The sequence below is a fragment of the Trichechus manatus genome, unplaced genomic scaffold (assembly GCF_000243295.1).
Source record: "Trichechus manatus latirostris isolate Lorelei unplaced genomic scaffold, TriManLat1.0 scaffold00071, whole genome shotgun sequence".
Classification (NCBI taxonomy): Eukaryota; Metazoa; Chordata; class Mammalia; order Sirenia; family Trichechidae; genus Trichechus; species Trichechus manatus.
In genome coordinates, this window is record NW_004444007.1 from 10,996,134 (window position 1) to 11,005,302 (window position 9,169).

Here is a 9,169-nt window from a genome sequence, read left to right on the forward strand (position 1 = left end):
TGTAAATTAAAAAGACATTCAAATTTATTGAAGAACTATTTAGTACCTGTTAATATGCTAATGGCTTACAGGCACTGAGGATCTAGTGGGGAAGAACGCAGATAAAGGCTTTGCCCTCATAGAGCTTATGTTCTTGTGGGGAAGTCAGATAATCAAAATCAACAGATTAAAAAATGCTTATAGAGTGTTGGGTACTGATAAATGCAACAAAGAACAATAAAAGAAGGTAAGTGAATAGTGTGTACTGTAGAGTGATGGGAGGTGTAGGGAAGGGGTTGCTATACTCCAAAGCCCTATTTATCTTTTTAAGACTTAACATTAATTACATTTTTCGTTATTTTGCCATATTTTAAAACCTTGTCAGACTAGTTACAGATGCTAACACAAAAGTCATATGGCTTCAAAAGGTCTGCTTTACCTATTGATTGTGTAGTGAACAATTCCTGTTAACTACCACCAGATGGTGCTGTTAGGTTGTGTGTTTTTCTAATTGGAAGCCCTTATGGCTTTTTTTTTTTTAAATATATCTTTACAAAATACAGTGAAATATATTTCAAGCATTTTGCTGATACAAGAACAGAAATGTGAAGACATAAAACTGAATGCATTGTTGTAACTTGTACTAGGATTAAAATGTTTTGGGGGACAATGAAGCAAAAAGTGTGAGGGAAAGCCTGCTAAGCATGATTAACATAAGCAGAGGTTAAGTAGGTGAGAGGTAGAGTAAATTAATAGACTGTGTTGGAAACAAACTAGGCTTTGATTTTGTCATAGGTAGGGTTCTCCAGGAAGCAGACACTAAAATGGAGTTAGGAGTGCAAAATGGTTTAATAGGAATTAACTCCAGTGAAAGGAAAAGGAAGGATGCAGAATTGGGCAGGGGAAAGCCATCAGGCCATAATGCAGAGCTGACAAAGTTGCTGGGAAGCCCCGGAGCAGAGGTTGCTTGTTAAAGGAATACTATGTTGAGTGGAAATGGCTAGGCCCTTGTGCCACTGCCTCGTTCAGTTTGCCCAAGGGCTACTTTGAGATTAATGTGATCTCGGCTAGAAAGCTGAAGTGAACTCTGACAAAGCTAACAACTGGCACGCTCCTTGCAGCTGGGCAGTGAGTCCTTTATTAAAGGAGAATCTGATCAACACATCCGTTTGCCATATTCTGTTTTCTTTATAAAATTAAAATGGGGGAATCCTCTGTGTCTTTCTTACAAAAGAAAGATTGTACTGTGACTTGTTAATATTTACTGAAATGGGAAGTGTGAGGTGACTTAGGTGCTGAGTAAATGCTGCATTCCTGAAGTGTAAAGCTGGAAGGAAAAAGTCTTCACATTTTGCTAGTGAGTAAACTGAGGTTCATTTGCTATAGAGGTTGAGCTGGAACCCAGGTCTTCCAGGTAGCAGACCAGTTGTTCCATGATATGCTGCTGTTTTCTAGTGCTGAAGATCAGCATGTCTAGAACAAAGATGTGCCAGATGCTGGGTTTCATCAGTGAGCAAGAAAAAAACAGCCCCTATCCAGGTGGAACCTGCATTTGGCTCATCAGCATCTGACTTCTGGTTCTTGGGACTTGAACTAGCAGCTTACCTTTTGATCTTGAGATTCATCAGCCTCCAAAGCCCGTGAGTCAGTGACCTGCTAGCTGACCTGACAATCTTGGGTTCGTCAGCCCCTGCAGCTACATGAGTCAAGAGAAGCCTCCAGCCTGATGTCTGACCCATGGACTTGGGACTTGTCAGCCTCTATAGCCATTTCCTTGAGATAAATATCTGTGTGTGTGTATATATACACGCTTCACTGGTTTTGCTTCTCTGGAGAACCCGGCTTAAGACATTTGGATGCATTGTAAATCCTAACCCCTGCCTGTGGTTACAATCCCATCTGTGAATGGATTGTTTATTAATGAGGCAGGATTAGGTTATGTTTGTTATGTTATGTTAATGAGGTAGGATTAGGGTGTATCTTGACCCAATCTCTTTTGAGATAGGAAAGAAATTAAGCTAAGTAGTAGAGATGGAGGAAGAGAGATGCCAAGCCACATGAAGATCCCCCGGGAGCAGAAGCTCAGAAGAGACAAGGCCCTTCCTCCAGAGCCGATGGAGCCTTCCCCTAGAGTTGGCACCCTAAATTCAGATTTCTAGCCTCTTAAACTGTGAGAGAATAAATTTCTGTTTGTTAAAGCCACCCACTTTTGGTATTTCTCTTACAGCAGCACTAGATAACTAAGAATGCTCCTTAGAAGTGAGGATGGCAAGACTTTATCTCATGTACTTTGGGCATGTTATCAGGAGAGATCAGTCGCTGGAGAAGGACATCATGCTTGGTAAAGTAGAGGGTCATCGCAAAAGAGGAAGACCCTCAACAAGATGGATTGCACAGTGGCTGCCACAATGGGCTCAAACATAGCCATGATTGTGAGGATGGCGCAGGACCAGGCAGTGTTTCGTTCTGTTGTACATAGGATTACTATGAGTCGGAACCAACCTGATGGCACCTAACAACAACATCCAGGTAGAGCTTATAATCTAGTGAATATATGCAAATAAAGAGGCAAATTGTCTTTGCTATAGGAGTGCATAGCCCTGGTGGTGCAGTGGTTAAGAGCTTCGCTGCTAACCAAAAGGTCAGCAGTTTGAATCCACCAGCCACTCCTTGGAAACCCCATGAGGCAGTTCTACTCTGTCCTGTAGGGTTGCTATGAGTCGGAAGTGACTCAATGGCAACAGGTTCGGTTTTTTTGATTTATAGGAATACGTAGGAGGAGTACGTAAACCCAGACTTGGAATGAGGGAAGGCTATAATTTGTTGGAACCATGGCTTACTAATCTGCTTAAATGTTTCAAGCACGAATACATTTTGCCAGAGTCTTTCATTCCTTTTTCCTAATGATGAATTGAGACTCTTAATTGCAAGTGACAGAAACTCACTCATGCTAACTTAACTAAGCAAAGGTAGAATATTGGAGTATGTCATGATACTCAAGACAGGGATGCTGCTGGGCATTAGGAGCATCCAGAATCAGGAATGGACTCTGTGAGGACTCTACTGTTCATTTATGACATATTTCATGGATCTGCTTCATGCTTTTCTCTCTGCAAGACTGGTCAATTCTATTATTCTAGTTCACAGTGACAGGAATCATGCCTGCCAATCTGTCTTGTCAACTTGACAGCTTCAGCCACTCTCAAGAGGAAATTTCCTTGTTTCTGTCACAGATTCCCCACCACCGCATCTGTCAGTCTGTCATACTGTGTTGGCTTGCATGTTGCTGTGATATTGGAAGCTTTGCCACTGGTATTCCTAATACCAGCAGGATCACCCTTGGTGGACCAGTTTCGATGGAGCTTCCAGACTAAGACAGACTAGGAAGAAGGACTTAGCAGTCCACTTCTGAAAAGATTGGCCGGTGAAAACCTTATGAATAGCAGCGGAACATTGTCTGATATAGTGCTGGAAGATGAGCCCCTCAGGTTGGAAGGCACTCAAAATATGACTGGAAGGGCTGCCTGCTCAAAGTAGAGTGAACCTTAATGATGTGGGTGGAGTCAAGCTTTCAGGACCTTAATTTGCTGATGTTGCATGACTCAAAATGAGAAGAAACAGCTGCAAACATCTATTAATAATTAGAATGCGGACTGTATGAAGTATGAATCTAGGAAAATTGGAAATCGTCAAAAATGAAGTCGAACACATAAAGATCGGTATCCTAGGCATTAGGGAGCTGAAATGGACTGGCACTGACTGTTTTGAATCAGACAGTCATATGGTCTACTATGCGGGAATGACAAATTGAAGAGGAATGGCATTGTTAAAAAAAATATTTCAAGATCTCTACCCTGAAGTACAGGGCTGTCAGTGATACGATAATCACTTCCATACGACTACAAGGAAGACCAGTTAATACGACTATTATTCAAATTTACACACCAACCACTAAGGCCAAAGATGAAGAAATTGAAGATTTTTACCAACTTCTGCAGTCTGAAATTGATCAAACATGCAATCAAGATGCACTGATAATTATTTGTGGCTGGAATGCAAAAGAAACACAGAACAAGGATTTGTAGTTGGAAAATATGGCCTTGGTGATAGAAACGATGCTGGAGATGACATATTAGAATTTTGCAAGACCAATGACTTCTTCCTTGCAAATACGTTTTTTAAACAACACAAATGGTGACTACACACATGGACCTCGCCAGATGGAGTTCACAGGAATCAAACTGACATCTGTGGTGAAAGAGACAGTGGACAAGAACAAGGCCAGGGTCTGACTGTGGAACAGACCATCAATTGCTCATATGCAAGTTCAAGTTGAAGTTGAAGAAAATTAGAACAAGTCCATGAGAGCCAAAGTACAACCTTTAGTATATCCCACCTGAATTTAGAGACCATCTCAAGAATAGATTTGAAACGTTGAACACTAATGACCGAGATCAGACAAGTTGTGGAGTGACATCAAGGACATCATATATGAAGAAAGCAAGAGGTCATTAAAAAGACAAGAAAGAAAGAAAAGACCAAAATGGATGTCAAAAGAGACTCCAAAAGTTGCTCTTGAACGTTGGGTGGCTAAAATGAAAGGAAGAAATGAAGTAAAAGAGCTGAACAAGATTTCAAAGTGTGGCTTGAGGAAACAAAGGAAAGTATTTTAATGAAATGTGCAAAGACGTGGAGATAGAAAACCAAAAGGGAAGAACATGCTCGGCGTTTCTCAAGCTGAAAGAACTGAAGAAGAAATTCAAGCCTTGAGCTGCAATATTGAAGGATTCTACAGGGAGAATTTTAAAGGACACAGGAAACATCAAAAGAAGATGGAAGGAATACACAGAGTCACTGTACCAAAAAGAATTGGCTTATGTTCAGCCATTTCAGGAGGTAGCATATGATCAAGAACTGACGGTACTGAAGTAAGATTTCCAAGCTGCACTGAAGGCATTGGCAAAAAACAAGGCTCCAGGAGTTGATGGAATACCAATTGAGATGTTTCAACAAATGGATGCAGTGCTGGAGGTACTCACTCATCTATGCCAAGAAATTTGGAAGACAGCTACCTGGCCAACCAACAGGAAGAGATCCGTATTTGTGCCCATTCCAAAGAAAGGTGATCCAACAGAATGTGGAAATTATCGAACAGTATCATTAATATCACACACAAGTAAAATTTTACTGAATATCATTCAAAACTAGTTGCAGCAGTACATCAACAGGGAACTGTCAGAAATTTAAGCCAGATTCAGAAGAGGATGTGGAACAAGCAGTGTCATTGCTGATGTCAGATGGATCTCGGCTGAAAGCAGAAAATACCAGAAATATGTTTACCTGTGTTTTATTGGCTATCCAGTGACATTCGACTGTGTGGATCATAGCAAATTATGGATAACATTGTGAAGAATGGAAATTCCAAAACACTTAGTTGTGCTCATGAGGAACCTCTACTTAGACTAAGAAGCAGTCATTCAAACAGAACAAAGGGATTATGTGTGGGGTTTAAAGTTAATAAAGGTGTGTGTCAGGGTTGTATCCTTTCACCATACTTATTCAATCTGTATGCCGAGCAAATAATCCTAGAAGCTGGACTATGTAAAGAATCATGTGGCATCAGAATTGGAGGAAGACTCATTAACAATCTGTAAGATGCAGATGATGCAACCTTGCTTGCTGAAAGTGAAGAGGACTTGAAACACTTTGATGGCGGTCAAAGACCACAGCCTTCAGTATGGGTTAAACCTCAACATAAAGAAAACAGAAATCTTCACAACTGGACCAGTAAGCAACATCATGATAAACGGAGAAAATATTGAACTTGTCAAGGATTTCATTTTACTTGGATCCACAGTCAATGCCCATGGAAGCAGCAGTCAGGAAATCAAACGGCACATTGCACTGGGCAAATCTGCTGCAAAAGACCTTTTTAAAGTGTTCAAAAACAAACATGTCACTTTGAGGACTAAGGTGCATCTGATTCAAGCCATGCTTTCAGTCACCTCATACGCATGTGAAAGCTGGACAGTGAATAAGGAAGACTGAAGAAGAATTGATGCTTTTTAAATTACGGTGTTAGCAAAGAATATTGAATACAGCATGGACTGCCAGAAGAACAAACAAACCTGTCTTGGAAGAAGTACAGCCAGAAAGCTCACTAGAAGCAAGGACGGTGAGATTACGTCTCCCGTACTGTGGACATGTTATCAGGAGGGACCAGTTCCTGGAGAAGGACATCTTGCTTGGTAAAGGGTCAGCAAAGGAGAGGAAGACCCTCAACAAGATGGACTGGCACACTGGCTTCAACAATGAGCTCAATTGTGAGAATGCCCCAAGACCAGCGAGTGGTTTGTTCTCTTGTACATAGGGTCGTTAGGAGTCGGAACTGACTCGACAGCACCTAACATCACAGATTCCAAGTCCAGAAATCCCAGGGAAAGGACTAATTCACCAGCTTGGATCAGCTTTCTTCTTTTGTTTTGGAAAATACCTTCAGTGAGTAAGATTTGGTTGCTGGCTTGTGTTTGCAGGGCTTAACTGTAGAAGGATTAGTATGTACTAAGGGAAGATATTACTACCTTTTCACTAGATTTTTTGTAACACTGGTAAATTTGCTAAAAATTTTTTTTTACACAATGCCATATCTTTGGTTAACTGGAGTAAATGTTAACTTATAAAACCATTACTTCTGCAATTGTAATTAAGTACATTTAAAATATTGACCATCTTTGCCATCCCAAAGACCAAACATAAATGAATTATGCTGCAGCTGTCCGTATGTGGTAGCTACTAGCTACATGTGGCTATCAGCACTTGAAATACTGCTGTAAGTATAAAATTTATTTCACCTTTTTCTTTTTACTTTTTTAAATGTGGCTACTAGAAAATTTAAAATTACAAATTGCAATGTCACTCATATTTCTATTGAACAGCACTACTGTAGACCCATGGCTCTCAAACTTTAACGTGTCAGAATACTCCGAAGGGATGACACAGATTCTGTGTCAGTTCTCTTGACACAGATTGCTCGACCCTACCCCTACTGTTTCTGATTCAAATCCCAATTTCATTATCCATGATGAGTTGTGTCTGATTTCTATTGAATCTACCAATCCTTACTTGGGAAACTCTTCACCTCACAAGGCAGCCCATCCATCTTTGGATCTTTTTCCTTTTGGAAAGGTATTTTTTGTTTGTTTTAGTTAATGGGTTTCAGTTCCACCTCTTGTGTCTATACAGAGCATATCTACACTGCATAAGGACAGCCAGCATTTCAAATGTTAAAATTCTCTGATGTGCCTCCACTTTTTCACGCTCACCATATCTAATCTCTGAGGCTCAGCAACATGGAGACTAGTTCCTTTATTATCACTCATCTCTCAATGCACTGTAGGTTGTCTATGTTCTTTTAAAAATAAGGTCTCTGGAAGAGTACCCACTGCTGTTGGGGTGCTTATACTTAGCTCAATGTAGCCATTTTGGTGGCTACATACTTCTCATAGCTATGTTTCTTTGTTTTGTTTTTGTTACTGTTGTTGAGAATATACACAGCGGAACATCCAACAATTCAATTTCTACATGTACAGTTCAGTGACATTGATTACATTCTTTGAGTTGTGCAAGCATTCTCATCCTCCTTTTCTGAGTTGTTCCTCCCCCACTAACAGATTTACGGTCCCCTAAGTTTCCTATCTAATCTTTCCAGTTGTTGTCAGTTCGATCCCATATAGCTAGATTTTAAAAGAGCACAGTACTCAAGGCAGATATTCTTCACTTGTCAGGCTAAACTGTTGTTTGGGTTTAAGCAGACTTCAGGGGATATTTTTGGTTCAAGGTGTAAAGTTTAAAGGTTATTTCAGGGCAATAGCTTCAGGGGTTCATCCAGACGCCATGGCTCCAGAAAGCCTGGATTCCATCTCAAAGCTCTGTTAATGTCATTGTTTCAGCAGTGGTTACTTATGAATCTAGAAGGACAGTACTATGAATGATTAAGAGCTCAGGCTTTGGGGTTAATTGAATTTGGATTCAAATTCCAGCTCTGCCAATTACCAGCAGTTTTCCTCTTAGTAAAATGAAGATAACAATATACCTACCTCCTAGTATTGTTCTAAAGACTAAATGAGATAATGCACAGCCTCTGGGACGTATTAGGTGCTCCATAAATGTTAGCACTAAACCTATCTTTATATTTTCTCTCCCACTGTGTAGTTTTATTTAATGCATGATTATACGTTCTCCAGGGATGAGAGGTGAAAATGTGCACACACAGGCATGTATGATAAATATAGTTGAAGCATGGAATGTCCGCTTTTATTTTTATGTCCATTTAGAAGGTGTTTTTATGATTTGTTGTACCCATTGTGGAGTGGAAATAGTTTTTTTAGCAGCATGACGCCACCCCTTAAATGAAGGCCAGGGAGCTGCCTTTGGTTAATGGATGACATCTCTTCATAAACTCCATTTCTTCAAATGCCACCTGTCGAGAATGAACCTTCACACATGCCATTAAGTGCTTATGTTGGCAACTGCTCAACCTCTGAACAAGAGTGTTCTCTCGACAGCAGAGTGTGGGCTCCAGCCAAAACACAGAGCACTCAAGATCTGACCAGGTTAATTGGATGTCAACAGAACTGATGCTTGAGACGGCTGTAATTTGGAGTCCACAGCGATGTCTGCACTGTCTTCACTGGTAGAGATGATAGGAAATGATCTGACAATTTTAACTCCACACAGCAAATTCTGTCCTGTATCTTTTCACGTAACACTTTACACTTAAATCATAACATGCTTCAGTTTTTACAAGTGCCCTCACATCTATTATTTAATCCTAACTAGGGCCCCAACCACCTTCCGGATCTCTCAGTGTCATAAAAAGAAAGAGCAGGTTGAGTCAATAAAGGAAGATACGATGCTGGGTACTTTATACCTATTATTGCCGACCCTTACAACAATTCAGTCTGGTGGACGTTATTTCCATTCACTGGGGTCCGTTGGGATTGGACTGAAATCTGCCTAGCTCTAAAACCCTTGTGCTTTCTACTAGAACATCAAGCACTTGTCATTCTATATTCTGATTAGTTGTTTATAAGTCAGTTGTCTTAGTCATCTAGTGCTGCTACAACAGAAATACCACAAGTGGATGGTTTTAATGAAGAGAAGTTTATTTCCTCATAGTCAAAGTAGGCTA